General features: G+C 47.9%; 1 protein-coding gene across 3 annotated transcripts in view; it reads right to left on the bottom strand.

The window, feature by feature from the left end:
• MYO1B (myosin IB) overlaps positions 1–22,530 on the bottom strand; it is a 176,631-nt gene that overhangs the window by 153,781 nt on the left and 320 nt on the right. The gene's annotated exons all lie outside the window — the stretch shown is intronic.

The following is a 22,530-nucleotide window of genomic DNA, read 5'->3' as shown; positions in this document are numbered from 1 at the left end:
CTCAAAGACGAGCCTTCGCGGCCTGCGCCCGCCCCCTCCCCGGCGGTGCCCCCCGCCCGCCACAGCACGCGGGCACCGAGACGCCGAGGTCCGAAGGCTCCTCCGGCCCGGCCGCCAACGGCGCTGCGCATGCGCCACCGCAGCCTCCGAGGACCCGGATGGAGGCGGCCGTGAGTCATCAGCGTGGACCCGGCGGACGGGGCGTCCCACTCAGGGGAGCCTCTGACAGACTCTGTTCTCCTCTGAAGCCGATCCGAGAAGAGGATGACACGCATGCAGGGAAGCACTTGGGACCCCGCGGGACAGAGAGAAGTGCTGAGGTCCTCACGGCGGCTCCGGTCGCAGGCTCCCGAGGGGTCCGGCCGAGCCTCCCGCCTGACGGGGGCCGGCGGCCGCTCCTCTCGGGCAGCGCACGCCGAGCAAGCCGGGGGACCCCGCGCGGTGTGTCCGCTGGTCGCCCCGTCCGGGAGCACCGTGAGTGACCCGCACTGGCCGGCCGGGGCGGGCGCCCAGGACTCTGCCGCGGGCAGCACAGGCATGACCGCCCGTCGCCGACACTGCGGCTGCCGTCCACGCGGCCCTTCCCGTCCCGGGCACGGCAGGCGGAGGGTGACCGAGAACTTCCTCCGCGGATGAACCAAGACGGCCACAGACGGGGCCGACACCAAAGGGCAAGACGGTTTCTCCGTATTGACCAACCTGCAGGGCGCGGGTTTCCGTGAGGGCTCAGGGCTGCGGGCCCGCGCGCCGACGCACGTCCTCAGGGCGCGCACACGGGGCCGAGGCGTGTGGACTCGCAGCATTTACCCGTGAAATACCGCTGTCCGATCTCCCAGGTCACCCCACGGCTAAGCCGCTTCATCTTGAAGGCACCCCCCCCTCTACAGCCTTTTCTTGTGAACGTCTAATGCACTGCGGCTGGGATGGCTGTTAGGATCTTGGATTCAGGAAGAAATGGGCCCCACTACAAGCAATTTCCATCGGGGAAGCTGCTGTCTTATGCTCGAACTCTGGGTCATACAAAGAACATTAAATTATCAGACCATGACCAGGGGGGCAGATTGGGACAGGGACGGAAAACATCTAGCTCAAAGCATATGGGAGCCCACGAGGCACGAAGCCAGAATCTGATCCTAAGAAGCCCCCAGACTGGGAGGGGCAATTAATTCAACCTTCTGGCGCTCTGAGAGTTAACACCCCAGGGCGGATGGCCCCTTAGGAGAGAAGGGCCAGGAACCAGCCAGCGTCAAAGTCAAGGTTTGTTTCTGTCTGGCTAGAAAAAGGCTGGCTACCAACAGACACAGCCAGGAGCTCCGCTACCTCAACCCCAGGAACAGGCCAGACTTCCCGATTCGTAAAGTCACGGGTTAAAAACAAAGTTTTTTCCAACTGTGAGAATGGGGAATATATTATCTAGACTAATTAGAAGGATTTTTGAGTCAAACAGGACCGTGGCTGCCATGGCAACATTGAAGGTTTCGGATTACAAGCCACAAACTATCTCTTCTGATGTCTAAGCAAAATGTGTTAGGATCCCAGGCGCCTTTCCGGAGGAGAGAGAAATGGGCCCTGGGGGTGTGGCACGACTGGTTCCTGGAAGAGGCGGGGCAAGGAGGAAGCTACTCCTGACTGCTCTCAGTGGCCTTTCACACCTATCACACCCATCAATCTCATTCCCAAGTCAGCAAACTCTTTGCAACACACCGCGTTTTTTAATTTTTTAAAAATTTTTTAAAGATTATACTTATTTATTTGACAGAGACACGGTGAGAACGGGGGGCCGGGGGGGAGGGTGGGGGAGAAGCAGACTTCCCGCCAAGAAGGGATCCCAATGCAGGGCTTGATCCCCGGACCTTGGGATCATGACCTGAGCAGAAGGCAGACGCTTACCCACTGAGCCACCCAGGTGCCCCTCCACACCCAGTTTTTAAAAGAGAAGCTTCACTTCCACACTGAGAAGAGTCATTTTCTATAGCAGTTTGGTAACAAGAGTATATCATGACTGAGAATTCCCTTTTGATCTGCCCCAAGATGGGACAGCACAGGCTTCAGATCACAGTCCTAGGCTCAAACCCAAGGGAATTAATTCATCTCTGGAATTTTAATTTCTGATCTTAAAAACTCAGGGTTGGCAACATCCATTCCCCAGGGTTATTAGGCAGGCTGGCTAAGAAAGCCAAAGCCCCTAAGAGGGCAGGATCTGATTGGATGTTTGCTCCCTCCCTTCCCCATGCCTATTTCTTCTGACCCTGAAGAGCTCACCTACTGGCATGTGTATCTGAGGTTGATAACCTAGAGAGTTGCCTCATTTGCAAAAGTCATCCCATGGGGTTCAATACCCTGAGGAGCAAAGGAGGCCAACATCACTGTCCCCAACGTCATTTCCTGGAGGAAGCTCTGCAGAGTCACGGCAGGAATGAGGCCAAAGGGCAAGGCAACATCAGAGAATGCCGTCCACCACCATCAAACCTGGGTCCGAAAGACACCCCCCGCCCTCCGTCTCCACCCTCCACCCAACTTGGCACCCCTCACCAGCCAAAATCCTTGAAGGTCTAGATGCACAGAAAGCAGTCTGGCTTTAGGGGGAACCTATGGCCACGCTGTCTTACTCACACCAGCTCCTAGGAGAATTAATGAGCTAACGTCTGAAAAGTCCTGAGTTCCTCCGGGACAAGGTAGCCAAAAACCATAAACCTCTGCTATTGCCAGAAACACAAGCCCAGCTGCACGTGAGATGTGCTAATTATAACACATAGACTTCTCACTGTATTCCCTTAAGGTAGACAAAAAAAATTCCAAGAAGCCAAGTGTGTTTAGATTGGCAAACCTGAGGACCCAGGACCCCCAGGTGAAGGTAAAACTGCTCGAATTTAACTGACACACCCGGCAGCTCGGACTTGTTCCTGGCCGGGGCACAGACAACCAAGGGCAACCGGTTAGTATTAAACTGAATACAACCACCCAGGGAAAACCGACTTTCCTTCCAAATGAACTGGCTTGTTCATCAGAGGGTCCAGATCTCGTCCCACATGCTATGAGCCTCACCAAGTCATCCTGCCCCTTGCCCCCTAAACCTTCTGGCACTGCTTGTAGACTCGTTCTTTCCGTTCTCTTTATACATGACCCTACTATCCCATCACCCAAGGCACTCCCTTGTAATCAGAAGTCCAGTGCGTTGCACCTGGTGGGCACTCACAGAGGATTTTCTGCACCCCTCAGTTTGGGAAGTCCCCACTGATCAGTTTTTTAAGACATCTGGCTGATCAAAACAGCCCAGGGCACCCCACAGCAGACATTTATTAAGACATCTTCCCATCATTCAGGCTCTTTTAAGGGACAATAGAGGGAAATGTATTTAATTTCATGCACTTGTTCTTTGGAAAAGGAAGCAAGTTAGCTCTCAGGGAAACGTCAGCTGTTGCCTTCTGCAAATCTGAGGTCAGAATGACCACTAGAATGGCTCCAGGAAAAACAGCCAGAAGATCCACACTGTAGACTCAGCTCTGCAACTAGCTCTGACTGAGTCCCTGAGCACACTGCCAATGCCGAGCCTCAGTTTCCCCAAAAAGGGGGAATACATCATCTCCTAAGATCCTGTCCCAGTCCACAAGAATCTTTCTCAGTGACATTTACTCAGAGATTAAGGAAAATAGCCTTTATTCTGACCTCACCAGCGAAAAAAAAATGTAATAAGGATCTAACCATATGCAGCACAGAAGGAAATACAAGGAATCAACTGCATCTTAGGACTACAGGCCTCGGGGCCTGTGTGAACGCGTTCTGTTCGAAACTAACCAGCGAGCTGCAAAAGGGCGCTCTACTTTAATGAGCTGATCCACTGTGAAAGCAAAAAGGGGTCTAAAGATTACAAAATTAGGAAACCTATATAGTAAAAGGAGAAAAATATGCATTACCCAACACTGCTTCTTCGGTAATGTCTATACTTGTGGTTAAGAAAAAGTTCTTTAGAATAATAAAAATTCAGAAACTTCCTCAAACAGTTATCCACTGAAACAAAGCCTAATAAATAAACTATGTAATCAAAGGGAGAGATGTTTATACATTTACATTAGGATTTCATGAGTGTTTATTACTTGAGAATTGATCAAACAAAAATAGCTAAGATGTTTCCAAAAAAGACACTGATGATGTAAATTGAGAAGGCAGAACTACTTTGTCATTAAAAAAGAATTCTAAAGAAAATAGCTAAACTGCAGTGGGTTAATTTACCTAAATTGATTAAAATCAACAATCAGAATTGGGAAGTATTTTCTGAGCCGATGTTTTTCTAATTTTTCTCATGTTGCAAGCATTACTGAATTTAAAGTCAAATGTACCATAATACATACCTTAGATATCTCTGAGTACATTCTAATGTATTTATGAAGAACTATATACAATAAATCAACATATAAGGCATGTCATAACATTAACTTTTTTTTAAGTAATAAAATGTTTACCAAAATTTGTTTACTAAATTTAAACTTATAAATGTTAATTCAATTTGATTAATAGTTCTCTTTTCCTGCAGTTCTGTAAGACATAGCAATTTTCCATATATTAACATGAGGACACAAACATACAAATGCCCCCCCCTACTTTTTTTCCCCTTGAATATAAGCACACACTAAACCTGTAAGGCTACGCGAAAATCAATTTTTAAAGTTAATCAGTTGGGCCGTGTATAAAATAAATTTTCATTAAATTTTCCCAAGGGAAATTTGGATAAGAAATAAGATATTCAATAGTGAACTATACTGTATACTGATTAAGAAAAATTCATTTCCCTCTACCAGTAATTTATCAAAATATCACATTATTATATAGTAAGTTATCAAATTAAAAGGCATAAAAACTTAAAATTCACAATCCACCCTAATTATGTCTCTCGGTAAGTAGGCAGGCAGGCAGGCAGATATATAGATTAAAGGGAAACTCTAAAGTTCTTTTTAAATGACTTAATTGTAAGGCCCCCTAGTTTAGGAATTAAATAGAACCGCTTACCAACTCTTCTGCTCCATTGTTTTTTCCACTGATTTCACTAGTACTTTAGCATTCCATTGGTGTGGAAGGAACAGACAAACATTCGCTATGACAGGGAGAACATCCTAAGTACAACAAACATTTTGCACAGAGATAAGAGGAAAGTAGGTCAATATCCTGAGGCCGGGAAGATGCAGCCTGAGCTTCCATGCAGAACTGTGTATGATTGACTGGGCAGGGCCCTCTTCTCTCCAGGGTACTGCTCTGACCTGTGTGCCTGGGATACACAGACTCCAGGAGAAAGGAATTAGAGACCCACCTACTCCTTCCCAGCCATGGGCAATCTAACTGGGGAAAGAAAACAGGTAAGAGCCGTGTAACTCATAAAATCAGCGCTCACACAGGGCCGGCAATTCACCGCAGAAAGAGGAGTACAGACACTCATGTTTATGATTAGAGGCAGCGCTATCATTACGGTACAGGAGGATGAGATGAGGACGGCTGAAGAGGACAAACCTGACCTTGCCTTTCTGAGGATAAGCAGTATGTGGTCCAGCAGAAAAGCACTTTAATGCAGGAAGAACAAACCATTCAGAAGACAGTGACTAGGTAGAATGGCGCGAAAGACAGCTGGGCTGTGGGCTGTGAAGCTGGGAGGAAAGGTAAGTTGAGACAAGACTGAGAGTCCAAGCTAAGGCGCTTACAGCTAGGAATGAGGTGGGAATTGCTGGGAACAGGTGGGAGGGGAGAGAGAAGAGTATCTACTGGGTCTGTGTTGCAGTCAGTGCATCCAGAGGGCCACGAGTATGACCGAGAGTCACTAGTGACAGTATGATGGAAAATACGATTGAAGATAGCCATTATAGATGATGGGGAGTCATCCAAAATGTCTTGAGAGCAAAAGACAACAAAAAATGTAAAGGTTTTTTTACTTAGTCTAATTTCATTGGGAGAGACCTGAAAGCAAGAAGCAAAACTGCTCTGTACAATTGTTCAGTCTGTGCACTGTATAAAAAGCCAAGGGGGAAAGTGGGCAGTGACATCAAGTGGAGCTCTGTGGGAGAGTGTTTGCCCTGAAGGGTACCTTTTGCCACTGTAAGGTAAAGGTACCATACCGACTAGCAGCAGGGAAACCAGGTGGGGCATGAATCTAGAACTAGGGTAGAGCTAATGGAAATGAAACAAGTGGGTAAATGCAAGAGAAGTAACAGACGACTCTATCATAAAAGGCAGAACACTAACTGATGGAAGGGGAAAGAGACAGGAGGCTTTGAGACTAAAGTAGGCTCTCTCATCCAAATGCATAAGGATTGAACTCAACTGCTTGGTTTGAAGGGAAAAAAAGTCAAAGTTGAAAGTCGTTTAAAAAGGTAAATATCAAAACATATTGTTTTAGATTAAACCCTATCATCTAATATTTATTTGCCTGTGTTTTGCTGTAATGCGAGGCCTTTCCTTCGAGTCTCTGTCCACCGCCTGCAGTATCCAGCGGTGCTTTATCAACCATCTCAAGGCATCACCCTTTAAAACGTCAAATTTCTTTTTAAAAAATGGTGAGGCTATAAGGACACCAGAGAAACAGCCCAGAATAGACCACATCATCCTTGACAAATGCTCGCCACTCCTTGGTGGGAAGGCTAACCCACCCCCACCTTGTCCAATGTGGGCAGTCTTTCCCTCCGCCCCGGGAGTCAGCAGGGTTCCAGGGGGGCTGCTTCATGAGTATGACGAGTATGATGTGGAACAGAGCCGCCACCGGGCCGACGGTGGACGCACCGTGTGAGCATAGATTACTGCTCTGAGCCACTAAGATTCTGGGTCTTCCATAATCAGAGCAGAACACACCTATCCTGAGTGGCTCAAGTATCCACGGGAACCGTCTTCTTTTAGGACTCCCCAGCTCCTTTACAGTTGCCTCAACCTCTCTAAAATCAGCCACCACTCTTTTCTAGAAAATTACTTTTTATCAGGTGCTTTCCAAAACACTTGAACAAATTCAAATAGTCACAAAAATAGCTCTTTTTACACATATATTTAAAATCTTTAACTAAATAGAGTAAGAAGTACAATTGGCATAAACAGGTTTGTAAAAAAGAAAACACAGTTTTCTAGATATGCACACATGTCCACTGGTGGGAACAGAAACCCAAGAGCAGGGCTCGTGAGTGGCTCAGTAAGTTAAGCACCTCCCTTTGGCTCAGGTCATATCCCAGGATCCTGAGATCAAGCCCTGCTTGGGGCTCCCTGCTCAGCGGGGAGTCTGCCTCTTCCTCTCCCTCTGCCCCTCCCCCCTGCTCATGCTCTGCTTTCTCTTAAACAAATAGAATCTTTAAAAAAAAGAAACAAACAAACAAACCTAGGAGCACACTACTGGAGAGCCCTCTAGCTTTGACCATTCAGTGTGTTATGGGCATCGGTTGATATATGATTTATTTTGCAGAGGAAAAGAACACCAACTAATCCAGCACGTCTGGAGGTCGCTAAGACCTTATACCATTTTCTGAAGCTGTGAGCCTAGAAAATTCTAAGAATGAAGAGTACTATCGTATTACCAGGTTAAAAATCTGGCTGGTTTTTCAAAACTATATCCAACTGCCATATTTTTTTTTCTGTCCCAAATGTACAGTCAGAAGTGCTTAAGTCGTTTAAAAGAGCACAAAAATAACGCTTCAAACCCAAAACCAGACATAGAGTCAAGAGTACAAAGCCACATGTCATTCCATAACCCAGCTCTTAAAGATAGAACAAACACATAAGTTACTATTAAAAACTAAAATTGAGTTGCACACTTTAAAATTACATACTGCTTTAAAATTGTCAACGGAGATAAATGTTCCTCTCAAGGTTGCCCAGCAAAATCTGGGTGCTTCCATTCTGAGTGGCCAAATGGTCCATCTATCCATAATTTACATACTTTAGAAATCTGATACTCAGCCTCTTCAATAAAAATATGAACTTCTACACAGAAATCATATTCATATATTTCAATAGACTACTGAGAGAAACACTATGTAAATAAAGACATATACACCGGAAACCCCAAAACAACCAACCACAGTTTAAATAACATCCTCTACAAGTCAACCTTGGCCCCTTCACCAATACGCACGTGAAGGCTCCCCCCTCAGCAACAAATAGGATAATCTTAATCTCTGTAGCTTTAAAAACAAACCAAAAAGCCTACATCTGGAGAAAAAAGGCAGTGATATTGTACCTGCCAAAATAATCCTCCCCCAAACTCTACTGAGACAACAACCGCTCAGTCTTATTTTAACCAAGGCAGACCCTTGAAAAGAAAGGAACCGAAAACCAAACTCTAGGGAGAAAAACACTAATTTGTGAAATACGAGGTGAACTCTAAAGTTTTCCTGAACCTTGACCTAAATCAATGTTCCCACAGTGTTGTTGTTTTTTTTTTTGTTTTTTGGGGGTTTTTTTGTTTGTTCGTTTTGGTTTTTTTTTTTTTTTTCAAGATTTATTTATTTATTGGACAGAGAGAGATCACAAGTAGGCAGAGAGGCAGGCAGAGAGAGAGGAGGAAGTGGGCTCCCCACTGAGCCGAGAGCCCAATGTGGGGCTCCATCCCAGCACCCTGGGCTCACGACCTGAGCTGAAGGCAGAGGCCCAACCCACTGAGTCACCCAGGTGCCCCTTTTTTTTTTTTTTAAAGTGAGATAAGCAACCATGAGGACAGGATGACAAAATGGTTTAGTCTTTTCACCAAACCAAACATCAGTCATCCTCAAATAAAACAAGAGTTAATCCGACACCAGTAAGGGGGAGCGCTCTGCTATAGGACCAGAGTTGCCGCTGAGGACCTGCAGACAGACGGAGGAGCCTGACTTCAGGAAGGGAAGAGGGACAAGGCCCAAACCCTGCAGGATGTCGACACCCAGGGACCAGGAGGAGGGAGGGTTGAGACCAGAGGAACACAGGCCACCGAAGCCAAGAGACAAGTGGGACAAGAAGGAGCAGATGAGGAGGACGGGGAGCACAGGACAAGGAAGGAGAGAGGGGGTTTTCAGGCCTAGAAGCCATGTGGTCGGGGCTAAATTGTGTCCCCCTTCCAAATTCATATGTTGAGGCCCTAACCCCCAAACCTCAGGATGTTACTGTACTTGGAGACAGGGCCTTTAAAGAGGTGATTAAGGGCGCCTGGGTGGCTCAGTCAGTTGGGCAGCTGCCTTTGGCTCAGGTCATGACCTCCGAGTCCTGGGAACGAGCCCTGCAACAGGCTCCCGACTCAGTGGGGAGTCTGCTTCTCCTTCTCCCTCTGCTGCTCCCCCTGCTTGTACTCTCTCTCTCTCTGTCAAATAAATAAATACAATCTTTTAAAAATAAATAGATAAATAAATAGGTGATAAAGAGGTGATTAAGTGAAAACTAGGCCACTATTATGGGCCCTTCCCCAATACAATTGGCGTCCCTCTACACAGAAAAGACAGGGACACAGATGACATAGATGGAGGAACAATCAGATGAGAACACAGAGAGAAGGCAGCTGTTTACAAGCCAGAGAGAGGCCTCAGAAGGCTCTAAAGCTGCTGACACCTTCTTGGACTTCCGGCCTCCAGAACTGCGAGAAAATACGTTTCTGTTGTTTCCACTCCCCAGTCTGCGGTATATTGTTATGGCGGCCCTAGCAGACTAATAAACCAGCCTACGACCCCTTCTGGCAATTGTCCACTTCCAGCCTCTTCCTCCACACAACTAAGGTTTCTGACAAGGCCTTCCTTTGACCCTTGCCACACGCCACTGAAACAGCCTCTGATAAATGTCCCTGCCTGTTGGTTACTGCCCACTGCACTCTCTCCTACCCCGGCTTCCTCGGGGCCATTCCTTCCCGGCTGCCCAGGTCCCACGTCCACCACTCCTCATCCTTAGAGGCCTCTCCTTCCGGCACTCATCACAAGACGAGGTTCACCGGGGTTCCACCACCCACCTTCCTCTCTCGCCATTCCACCCTCCAAGCAAGCTTAACGTCTCCGACCGGATGCCGCAGTCCCTTTCCTTGAGGTTCCTGGACCTCAAGCCCTGGCTTGTCTCTGAGCTCCAGGCCCTGTATTTCAGGGTCTGCCAAGCCTCGCTCACTGCCCTGAGACCCCATAATCCAAACAGAACCCATCCCCTCAGGCCTCTGGGTGCCAGCCACTCCTGACCTCTCGCAGGAACTGGGAAGCTCTCCCACACTCCAGCTATCATTGTTCTCAATGTCTACTGTCGGAAAATAAATATTCAAAATATGGAAAAGGTCCTATGTACAAAAATGTGCATCACTGCATTATTCACACAACAGCAAAACAGTGGAGGCAACCCAAAAGCCCCACAGTAAGAAATGTGTGAGGACATTATGGGACTCAGTGGAATAATTCACAACTATATAATTTATTTCAAAAACTGAGCAGCAACACAGATCTTAAAACATACACATAAAAAGCGTGGAAAGGAATATTCAGAAACAACCATAGTTGATAGTTCCTCCATTTTCCAAACTTTCTGGAATGTTCTTAAGATGATTCTCTAGTACGCAATGTCCAAGCGAGAGTTCTAGCCATTCTGGACTTTCCCAACTGCTTGGCTGAAGGAGACATGGGAGGTTTGCTCCAGAACCGCGCTGCATCTGCGGCAACACCCAACACAAACTCCCATTACATAAAGTCCCCTTCAGTCCTACTGTGCTTGTCGCCCGCAGCACGAGATCCTACAGAACCCGATTCTTTCAAGAAATCCAACCAGACGTACAAACAGCTGTACGACTGCGGAGCTGAGCTCGCGACATCTGCGCGGTTACTAAGTGCTCCAGTCAGGAACCGTCGTCACACGCAAGCTGCGGCCAGGCCAGCGAGTGTCAAGCCAGAAGCTGTAGCACAGGCGGTGAAGCCACCTCCTCGGGAGCGTCTGCCCACCCGCCTGCCAGGGAAAGGGGCTTCTCCTCCGTCCGAAGAGGAGGGACGTGACAACTCATCCATCCGAGAGTCCATGAGCTGGAAAGCTGGACGCGAACTGCTTCGTTCCCTGTAACATCTTACCCGCACCTTTTGGGTTGTTTTCTACGCTGGCGACAGATGGGAGGTATTAAGACGGGGCTGACAGTTCTACCTTTATTTCCTCAACCCTCACGCCCTATCCTCGGAAGCCTCCTACCAACCAACTCAACAGATTCCTCCTCCTCCATTTTTGGTGTAAATGAAATGAAACCGGCAACAGCCACAGAAATCACGCCCGCAGCGAGGGGGTCCGCGCCAACACCGGCGCCCAGCACAGGTGCACGTGCACACACCTTCCCGGGCCGCGGCCTCTCTCACAAGCAGTGTATGCGGCCTTTCCGATTCAAAGGGTTCCTACGATGAATCCTGTGGAAAAAGAAATACGAGCTCCCAGTTACGCCCGTTCTGTAAATCCAGGTTTTACTGCAATTGTGTCGGCCTTCCTCCTCGCGCAGAGAGAGAATGCTCATAAATATTTACGTTACACTCAAGCGGGGCATTTGTGGTTAGAGATGAAAAGCATTATAAATTGTGGAATAAGGTACAGGAAAGCATCACCTGATTTAAATCCCCTCAACCAGATTTCACATCCAATTGTGAAATGTCACTGCGATCAGCAATATTTCTCAAGGAAAACAGCTCTTCTACTCGGCCCGGGCAACACGGCTGTCGTATCCTCTCGGAAATCTGTGTCACTATTAGAGGATGCCACCGCTTAAGGTAAATTCCTGCAGATAAAACAAACTTAGCAGGAAAGCCCATTCCTCCGTCACAATTGTACGAGAGAGCAGGAAAGGAAAGCTGGAAAGCTCACTGAACTTTTTAAAAAGTAATTAAAATCAACAGGCTTTTGAGGAAATGTGTCAGATTTGGCAGCGTTTTCTTTGTAAAAACGCATTTTGGTAATTTTCCAGAATTCTGTTCTTCCAGTTTGGAAACGCTTAAAAATTCTGACACATAATGAAATGGTAACAATACGGATCAGCCTAAGCAAAATAAGGAAAGGAGAAAAATTTAACTTCAGCGTTCCCTCAATCTTCCCTTGCTCTCAGCCCCTCAATCCCCCAAGATTCCTGGTGCTTTCAGGAGCCACAGAACCCCCTCCCAAGAGGTTAGAGAGTTAGTTAGTAAATCAGTCAATCAATTAATTAATTACAGGTGTGAGTAAACAAAAGGCAGCTCAATTAAGATTTCTGAGGGCAAAAAGTTACATTTAGTTTTACAATTAACAGTAAGAAATACAGTTTACCCTTTGAATTATAGAAACACGTGCATCATTTCTGCAGGGCAGCAAGGGAAGGAGGAAGATGGGGGGTTAAACGGACCGATAACGGGGAGGGGAGTCAGAGGAGCCCAGAAGAGAGTCAGTGACAGGTGGCTGGGGCCACTCAGGGAGCGCACGAAGGAAGGAAAAGGAAAATAATGACAGAAAGAAACAAAGAATAAAGGGTTTCACAAGGAACTGCGTCCCCCCTCCATCTAGTGTTTTGGGATAACTCTACCAAAGACTTTTCATAAATACCGTTGTGTGTCTGCAACAGGAAGCATTAGCGGGAAGTACTCGGTCGCCCTGTGTAAATGTAATCCGAGCACTGGAACCCAGGCGTCCCCCTCTCCGGCCTCACCTCAGCGAACCACTAGGGCAACTGCCAGCCTGGCTTTTTTCCATAAGATTTTATCATATTATTATTTGTACAGAAGTTACATAACAGATCACAGAAAATGTGTAAAATCTGCAGGGTACCAGCAAGTCAGCACAGTCTACTGCACTCCCACAATCACTGTTGCGGCTCTGGTGTATTTCTTGGCCGTCCTGACTCCCACATCTTTTTCAGGGGTAACCAAAGTCCCGTATCAAATCATGAATTATACGCGCGGCTTGGATTCAAACGGATCCGAGCGTCTGGCCGGGAGAAGGAAGCAGCCCAGGAATCCATTTTCAGGAAAGACCAAGGAGGAGTAACTAAACTTTACGTGGAGTGTTTGCTGACCCTCTTCTAGACACACACACATTAACACGCGGAATCCTTGGCCCCAAGAGAAGGCTGTTATGACCCGCCTTTTGCAGATAAGAAAACAGGAGGCAAATGAAGCTGCATGCCCCAAGTCAGGGAGCACTGGGCAGAAGAGTCAAGTCTCCAAACCAATACTTGTCCAGAGCTGGCCTATAACCACGACACCACCCCGCCAGGCCCCATCGCCCTGACCCCGGTGCAAAGCCACAATGACCAAAGAACCGTTATTCCAGCGGAGGGAGGTGTGTGTAAGTCATATGGGAGCCCTCCCTAAGCCCCTCCCCAAAGCCTTCAGTGTGTATTTGGAGAAGGGGCAAGGGCGGGGGTGGGGGCAAGGGAAGAGCCAAAGGTAGCCCTGCTCAGGATGCCTCCCCACAAGGACACACAGGGCCTCTCCAGACTGAGAGCAAGACCCCCGTCTGAGCAGGATCCCGACGAGTGTAGCAGAAGCCAGCGCGTGGGGGAACAGCACTCAGATGGGGGCTGGGTAGGAAGGACAGGCAGCTGCGCAGCCCAAGCCTCATCACAGGCGTAGAAGCTCTCTTAACTCGAGCAGTTTCATTCAGATTTTCAGTTAGGAAGGGAAACATCCTGATCAAAAATAAATATTTTCATGTCACCATACTTTACACACTAGGTAATACCACTATGATGATGGTTTACTAAGAAGCAATAAGTTGATTTAAGTCGTTGATCACGAAAATTTCCATTAATCTACCACTTGCAGCAGAGCCCCATCTCGGGCCTTCTGAGCTTGGCTTTCACTGCCTGGAAAGTTCTTCAGGTTTCTCTTCCTCCATCAGCACCTCATCTCAGGTGGCTGCACGCATGTCCCTGTCCTCGGACAGGCAGTCCCCGAATCCGCAATCTACTGTTGCCTCTCCCCACCCTTCTTACACTCAGAGGCGCCCCGTCCTTTTCCCTCACAGCACCCATCACAATTCATAAGTATGTCATAGATACCTGTGTTCATTTCTGCAATGTCTCTCCCCCCTCATACACCGTGAGAGCAGAAACCACGTCTGTTCTACCACCATTGAAGACTCTGCACCGGTACAGGATCCGGCACACACTAGGCACCCAAACACGGGAGAATGAACACACGCATACACTATAGAACGAAAACGTCACCTCCCTTTACTTCAAAAAGTGTTACGTAATTTTATTTATTTTTTTGAAGGAACAGTTTTTATTTTATTTTTTTAAGTTTATTTTATTTATTTTTTATTTTTTGGAATCTCTACACCTAACATGGGGTTTGAACCCACAGTCCTGAGATCCAGAGTCTTGTGCTTTTCTCAGTCAGCAGCCTGGCTGGCGTCCCTAAGGTAATTTTAAAAATGGAGTGAATTGTGACATTTCCGTTACAGGTTGGTATTTTGTGCCCTATTAGATAAGCCACCCAACTCTGGGCTCTAAGAACAAACACAAGTTTAAATGTAAACTTGATCAGCCAAGAACCATCTAAAAACAAATGCAAAATCAACACCATTCCTGCACACCAGTCAGAAACATGACACGCAATTCCCAGGACCATTCACAAGGACCACAAAAACCATGAAGCACCTTGACACAAATCTAACAGATTTTTTTTTTTTTTAACATGGAAGATTATAAAATTTCACTGAAGGACATAAAAGACTTAGGTAAATAGAGAGGTACATCAGTTTGCAGACGGCAAGCCATGAGGCCCCAAAGATGGCAATTCTCCCTGAAGACTATCTAAATGCAAATGCAACACCAATAACACAAAATTTAAACACAAAAACAAAATAAGCCACATGCTCGGATAACATGTACAAGTTTACCTGTGGAGAAAGAGAAGAACTCAGTGTGTGTGAGATACGTCAACAGACACAAATATGGAAAATGTCATTTTTGCAAAATCCAGCAATGTAACCATGACAGGTATGCAATGTTACTTTCAATGTTTTGACTGAAACAATAAATGCTCTAGGTTCAGAAGAGCAAGGGTCTGGGGGATCTTGACAAAGACGCTAACACGAGTGGGCTGTGAAAGCTGTGTAACAGGCAGAGGGGGCTTCCAGGGCAAGGAAAGATCCAGGAGAATGGATGAGGAAACAAGCACAAGACATACGTGAGAGTGAGCCGAGTGGGGCTTACATCACATGAGTACTCTCACAGAAAGTCAGCTAGGAATGGACTTACATGGCTCCATGAAGGAACCACAGCCCTGTGATCCTATAATGGGCCCCGCCCAAAGTGGTCAATGCGCACCCAATGGGGACATGTGCATATTCTATCTCTCTGGGATAGCCAAAGTCCGAGGTCAAAACAGAAGGCCAAGAGAAGCCTTTCTGCAAAGAAACTTACTTAAAATGTTGTTTAGCCAATACCTATGTCTCCAAAGATACCTGTTTTCACAGCACACCATCTACTCACTTTATGGGTGTTTCTTTCAACCTTCTAACTTTTTATGGAACAACCCACTTTGGAAATTGCTACATTCTACTAACCCAGCCCTTTAGAGGTCTGAGCCAGAATAGAGGCTTAAGGATTTGGAAATAAAAGGCAACAATCAGCCAAACATAACAACTGACCGGATGAATGCATGGGTCACAGAAAATAGAGAAGTAGGTAATGCTTCTGGAATCTCCAGCCCAGATGACGACAGGAATGCTTTCAGCGCAAACAGCGAAGTCAAAAGAGGGTCAACTATTAGGTATCAGGCACTACGCTTGAATTTAGATGGGTTTGGGGAGACAGTGATATAGTCCGCTGGAAGGAAAATTGAGCAAGAAGTTAAGAGACTACAATCAAGTTCCCAGATCTATCCCCAGCCAATTTTATGAGCCTGAGCAGGTCTCAAATACGAGGCAAGGGTTACAGCAGTGACCTTTAAGCTCTTTCAAATTTAATACTCTACCATTCTAAAATCGGGCTCTTGGAAGTCGAAATACCAATACTATCAAGTACAAATACAAGACTATCAAGTTCTGCTTTTAGAGGTGTGGAATGTATAAAAAACATAGAAAAAAATAAACAATTCAAGAATTCGAATATATGAACTTAAATATATCAATGAAAGGCTTTTAAGAGATTATGCAATTAGAGATGTTTAAGAGATCAATGAAACCTACAAAGAAATTTAGGATGTCTCACTCAGGCCCCCTCTCCCAATGTCATGGAATACTTAGCATCTTGGTGCTGCACAAGGCAGATGCTTGAATCTGACCCAGTGTGGCAGTTCGTATATTTTTACGAGTACCTCTCAACACCCTGAAGATTTCAAGGCAAACGACATCTTCCTAGATGGTTCACCACATCAGGGGAGGTCAAAACTGTGGTCAATGCACTACAACTGTGACCAGAGTGCCAGTAAGACACTAACCTTGTGTACTGGCCTAAGCCCAGGGTTTATAAAAATTAAAAGCTTTTCCTAAGAGCACTTAGTCTGGGATGCTAAAATGAATGAATTTGTGATGATCCTTTTGAAGTAACTTCAAGGGAAAAAATGATCAGCTAAGAACTGCAAATAGCATTGCAGGGTTAATAATAAAGAAACTTAAAAGGAAGCAGCTCTAGGGGAGGAGAGAGAAGAGGTATTGGAAAGTGCATGCAGGGCTGACCGGGATTTTTTTTTAACCAAGGCTGAAAAGTTTTTCAAAAACACCAAGAGTTTTTGTTGTTGTTGTTTTGGTTGAAGTGTATGAAAAATGCTTTCATGAAACCAGTAGGAAAGTGACAGGCACACACAGTTAACAAACGCCAACAGGTAACAATCTGTTCCATTGTCTCTTCAATTCCATTTTCAAAAATCTCTTTAAGGATGCTGAATTCTTCTTCTTCTTTTTTTTTTTTTTTTTAACAAGTTTAAAACCGTGTAAGATACAATCTGGAATTGTATTTTCATATTCACAAGGCAAAATGAAGACACCTGTACAATTTCCAAGCCTCCTGAGCCCACGGAGGGTCGTGGGACAGTCCCTGGAAGGCACAGGCCTGGTTTCCTCTTGGCCTCTCGAGGTATCTGGTAGAGCCAGGCACCTGGTATTTTCAGAAGGTCAGCGTTGTTTATCTGATCAACAAAGGAAGAATGTCAATTTTCCCTTTTCTCTAGACTTCACCTTCCAAAACTGCCTATGTTGGAGGAATATAAATTCCATAGCAACCCTCCTCTTCCCCACCTTGTCCACAGTCTTACTCCCTGAGCCCCGCTCTGCAGCGGTGCGCTCACCATTCCATCGCATCCTTCAGACCCTGAACTGCCCCTGGATGCCCCGCGGCCTACATACTGCTCTTGGACAGACTGCAGACCAGAGGACCCGACAAAACCCCTGGAAACTCCCAGATGGCCATCTAATTCCTGCAGATAAGGAAGTGCCAGGAGAGGGTAAGAGAGATCACCGGGCAAGCTGTTTCCTCACCAAAAGGCTGAGGCTGTTCACCAAGTCACCCTCATTGGGGGGAGAAATGAGGCACAATGGGAGAGCCAAGCACAGGGCCCAGAAAAGGACAAACGGAGAAGCATTTCAACCAACCCACCCGGACACCCACAGGAACCCTGACTCCAGGTCACAAAGGAAGCAAGCCAGGAGGGAGGCTCTCACTCCAACTCCATAAAACAACCTCCTTAAGAGTGGCCCAAAGCTTCAAAGAACACCACACCACGAGGCAACACGTTCTGGAAAGCATACAGTCTAGGACTTAATGTCTACCAGCCCTGGCAAATTACTCAGTTCCCTCAGCCACAAATCCTTCCTGCTGAAGAGCAAGCAGCAATGCGGATGACACAAACAAGCTACAGAAAATGCCCTGGGCAGGGGGGGTGGCGGGGGGCGCCTGGGTGGCTCAGTCGGTTAAGATTCAGACTCTTGATCTCAGCTCAGATCTTGATCTCAGAGTCAGGAATTTGAGCTCCATGCCGGGCTCCTAACCTACCTTAAAAAAAAAAAAAAAAAACAGGAAAACAAAGTACCCAAGATGAGGGCCGACACAGAGAAAGCACCTACCACTTCACTAACAACAGCAGGAACATCATACAAAACATTTTGAAAGAAATTCATTCATTTCTTGTCCACAAGGCAAACACTCTGAAGTCTGCAGACAGCCTTAATGCGGCTGGACCAGCCAGGCTGAGCGCCAGCCGAGGACAGGATGCCCGCAGGCAGGGAAGGAAGCGGGAGGCACCGAGCACCTACCCCTACCGGTGCCAGAGCCCCCCACGGGACTCAGCACCTGCTCCCATGGAATGGCCCTTTGTACATCCTCGGGATCCAAAACGGGACCCCCCACGCTCTCCTCCGGGACGCTGCTTCCTAACCCGCAGACCAACCCAACCTTCCAGAGTCAGGTGTTTGGAGACCTGACCCCTTCCACGCCACCAGAGGCTGGAGGAAATGAAAGCACGAGGACAAAGGAGTGGGCACCGCGCTGCGTCTCCTCCCACTCCCTCGCTTTTGTCTGTTGTCGGCTTTTGTCTGGCCAGCGAGAGGTGGCGTGGCCTGGTCACCACAGCTGTCACAGCCATTTTCTTCATTTCCCCAACATCCACTCCGCGCACGGTGGCCTGCCCGGCTGTGTCCTTTGAGGCACAATGGATTTCCTTCATTGCTCTTTAATGCACACCTCCCTCCCATCAGCCGTGCGCTTGACAAAATGTGAATGGATGAGGAAGGTACCGACAAGGGAAAAGAAAGCCAGGAAAGGTTACAGGAGCGAGATGCCATGGCTCACCCTTCATCCCGCTCGGGGGCGAGCCGGAAGGTGCCCCGTGACAGAGCTCAGCAGACCACAGTCTGCCTCCGTCCACATACCCACTGAAGGGGAACTTAATGACAAGAGACAGAAGTGACTGCACTGACACCTCAGTCCCTGAAGACCCTAAACGATGTCCCATCATTATTTGAAATAATTAAACAAGATAGAACTTTCAGTCTTTACAGTCTTATCTTAGAAACAAACAAAATAAAAAACCAATATTGACTTTTCCATTTGCCCAGGAGCATTCTGAGAAATCCAGACCCAGTCGATGATGCCAAGTGTTCAAATCCATTCCGCTCCTGCACTCAGCGGTCGCTCGTGGGTCAAGGTCAGGCGTCTCCTGCCCATGACCACCCTCCAGGCCACCCCAAGGACTGGATACCATTTCCATTCCCTTTTCACAGGGACACCTAAGCTCACTTCCCGTCTGGGGAAAGGATGAGCCTGGAATTTCCGTGGAATATGTGTTCCCATGAGCACAGAAAGCTGATGTTCTCAGAGGTATTGTAAAGAAAGACCCTTGACACTTCCCTAAGGAAGAATGTCTTCTGCAAAAGGCGAAGGCCAGGACCGAAAGCACATGCTGGGAAAATCCCCCCCTGCTCTGCGTGTGTTTCCAATTCCAATGTCCCACTTCCTCTTTATAACCACATTCCTTCCCTCCTTGCTTCTCCTCTAAAAAGACACTCTGGCATTGGGTCTCCAAAGTATGCTGCTCTATGAAAGGCTATAAGATGAAAAGAGCTAAAACGGATGTCAGTGAATACAAAATGCTTAAACATTGGGTAAGATCTATTCCATTCCACCACTTTTAAATGTTTCCAAAAAAGAACTTATTTTTAAATATTGGCTGCCTAACTTCTTAAACATAAAGTTTCCTTCACTTAAAGCGTATGCACACAGGCTATCACACAGCATAGAGCTTTTTAGCAAATACACTTTTAAGAGCTGTGATGTCACTAACTGTGCCTTCCAAACCTCACAGGGATTTCTCTCTCTCTCTTTTTAAGATTTTATTGATTTATTTGACAGAGAGAGAGAGAGAGAGAACAGCAGGGGGAGGGCAAAGGGAGAAGGAGAAGCAGACTCCCTGCTGAGCAGAGAGTCCACCCAGGGGCTCCATTCCAGGACCCCAGGATCATGACTTGAACCGAAGGCAGATGCTGAGCCACCCAGGTGCTCCCACAGGTTTCTGAAAGGATCATTACAGTAATATATAAGAAAGTGATAAGAAATTTGCAAAAGGCAAATTAAATAGTTATTTGAGCTACTGTTTTTCCAATTCTTTTAAGATATCATACCTTACAGTGTTTCCTTAAAAAGAATATGGACTTTCACCTCAAGTGAAAGTTGGGTGTAAGAAGCAAGCTAGTCATCTCCCTAGGCCTCCTGTCAACTGTAAAATGAGTATAATACCCACTTTAACAAGTTGTGAGGATTCACGGAATAATACACAGTAAACACTTACTAAATGACAGTGACAATTACCGTTAGACTATTTAACAAAAATCCAACTATCCAGCCACTAAAAATAGTAGAAGGGTGGGGGGAAAGGGGAGAACCTCACAATGGGGGGGGGGGGCAAATGCTAAAAACATGGATCCCACACTCTGAGGATCCCTTCTTCGACAAACCACTCCTACCCCCCACTCCTTCCCCACTGAGGTCAGAAGCTCCTCCTTGCTTTGCATAACTGTGCAGCAACCCAGGAGAGTGAGTCTTTAACACCAGGCTTGACAAAGTGATGATTCATCCCAACCCAGGAAGGGGGTGCAGCCAGCCTCACCACACAAAGGGAGATCCATGGGCAGCGCCTAGGGCCAGAGACAAGCCCTATAAGAGCCCCCCCAGCCCCACCCGCGTCTCCAGCAGCAGCTAACACACTCTCCGGCTTCCTTGTTAGTGTATATTCCGAAGTGTAGCTGGGAGGAATCCAACTGTGCCACATCTTACAAAGCAATTCCCAACATAAATGAAAAGTCCAAAATGGCAACCACAACAACAATAATATGGAAAAAGTCTCCCTCTGTCCCCTCTGTGTGCTGCCTGTGGCACCACATTTTGCCAGGCAGTGTGTTAGTTACAGCAGCAAACAGCTTGATGGCTGGACAGCATCCCACTCCAGCTTCACAGCGTGATGGCTCCTGAGGACAAGTCCCACTGCTTCTCAGCTTGGCCTAAGAATGTGACCACATCCCCCTTGAAAAAGACAAGCTCTCAGCAGCAGCTTACACAGCTCTTTTCCATTACCACTTCGTGGGCAGGAAACATTTTTTCCCCCTGGAGTAAGCTCCTAATTCCCCTTCTAAGGTTAAGAGGCTTTCAAACTTGGTTGTCTTAAATCAAATGCCCAGTGGGGTGGTTTAACCGTGGGTCTGCAGAGTTGTCAAAGAGGCAGGGCAGGGGTCACCTGCCACCTCTGGTCACTGGCCATCCCTGGATGTCTCCTCAATTATCCCACAGTAATTCTAACCTTGGGTCGGACTTTGGGATCCTTCCACCAGGGTCCCATAGGCACAGACCATGAATGCCTGGAAGTGTCAGCCTCCTCCCGGAACAGTTTCTCTTGGAATACCCCATTCAAAAACACTCATCATTTGATGCCTCCAGCTCCCTTACCAGGTCAACCTTTCCTCCTGGGTTTCTGGATTTCAATCTAGAAAAGGATCACTCAACAAACGTCCACCATATTAGATTTAATTCTACCCCTAAAAAATAAATAAATAAAAATCCCATTGGGCAGGACGGTATGAGTTCTCTTAGTCCAGGTGGTCCGCACTGGGGGAGGGAAAGCCCAGAAGCAGTGGGTCCTTAACTCAAACTCCAGCCACCGGGGTGTGTGGGGTGTGTTTTCTGGGAAAGCCTGCAAAAGGGTTTTTCAACTCCGGGTTACATAACCTGATTCATTTATTTAGCAATGTCTAATTTTATAGTGGTTTCCCCTCAAACATTCCTGGAAAACTGTTATACTATATTACAGTGGAGAAAGCTGTTTTATGTCAAAATCAGTTCTATAAAATGTGCCTCCTTCGCACTCATGCCGATACCCACTGGCCACACACACACGTCCACGGCACACAGCGACACACAAGGACCCTGATCCCTCACCAAGAAAAAGTCTTCCCAAGTAACCACGATTGGGTTTCAGCAAAGCGACACTGGGAGCGCCTCGAACTCAAGAAGTGCACAACTTGTTGCGGCCACGACTTGACCGCGGGCGAACAAAGCGCGACAAAGACGCTCGGGAACCGCGGCCCGCGGACGACAGGCGTGCGCCGGGCCCCCGCTCCGCTCCGCAGCGCGCCCTCTCCGCCCCTCCCCACCCTCTCCGCGGCGCCAGCGAGCGCCCTCCGGGACTCCGGGTCCTGATCTGGTTTTCATTGCGGCGCCGCTCCCTCCCCTTCCTCCCCAGCACCGTGAAGCAGCCCCGGCCCCGGCAGGAAACGGGACCCGGGGCAGCCCCTCGGCCGCGGCGGAACAAAGGAGCGCAGCGCGGCCGCACGCGCGGGACGCCCCCTCGGGTCCCGCGCCCCGCTCCGCCGCCGCCGGGGCGCGCCGCACCTGAACCCCGCTCCCGGGACGCCCCATTGTTCTCCCCGCGCTCCCCCCCCCCGGAGGCGCCCCCCAGCCGGGCCGGGCCGCGGAGCCGGGGCCGGGCACCCGCTGCGGGCCGGAGGACGGGACGGGCGTGGTGGGGACGAGGAGGACCGGGGCTCCGCGCCGCCCACGGGTGCCGGGAGGATGGGGCCGCCGAGTCAGAGCAACTTTGCTCCCAAGCCGCGTCGCTCCCGCCCGCCCCAAGCAACCGCGGAGTCACGACC

The sequence above is a fragment of the Mustela putorius genome, unplaced genomic scaffold, assembly GCF_011764305.1.
Source record: "Mustela putorius furo isolate JIRA1106 unplaced genomic scaffold, ASM1176430v1.1 tig00000992_pilon_pilon_pilon, whole genome shotgun sequence".
Taxonomy (NCBI): Eukaryota; Metazoa; Chordata; class Mammalia; order Carnivora; family Mustelidae; genus Mustela; species Mustela putorius.
This window is presented reverse-complemented; position numbering and strand designations above follow the sequence as displayed.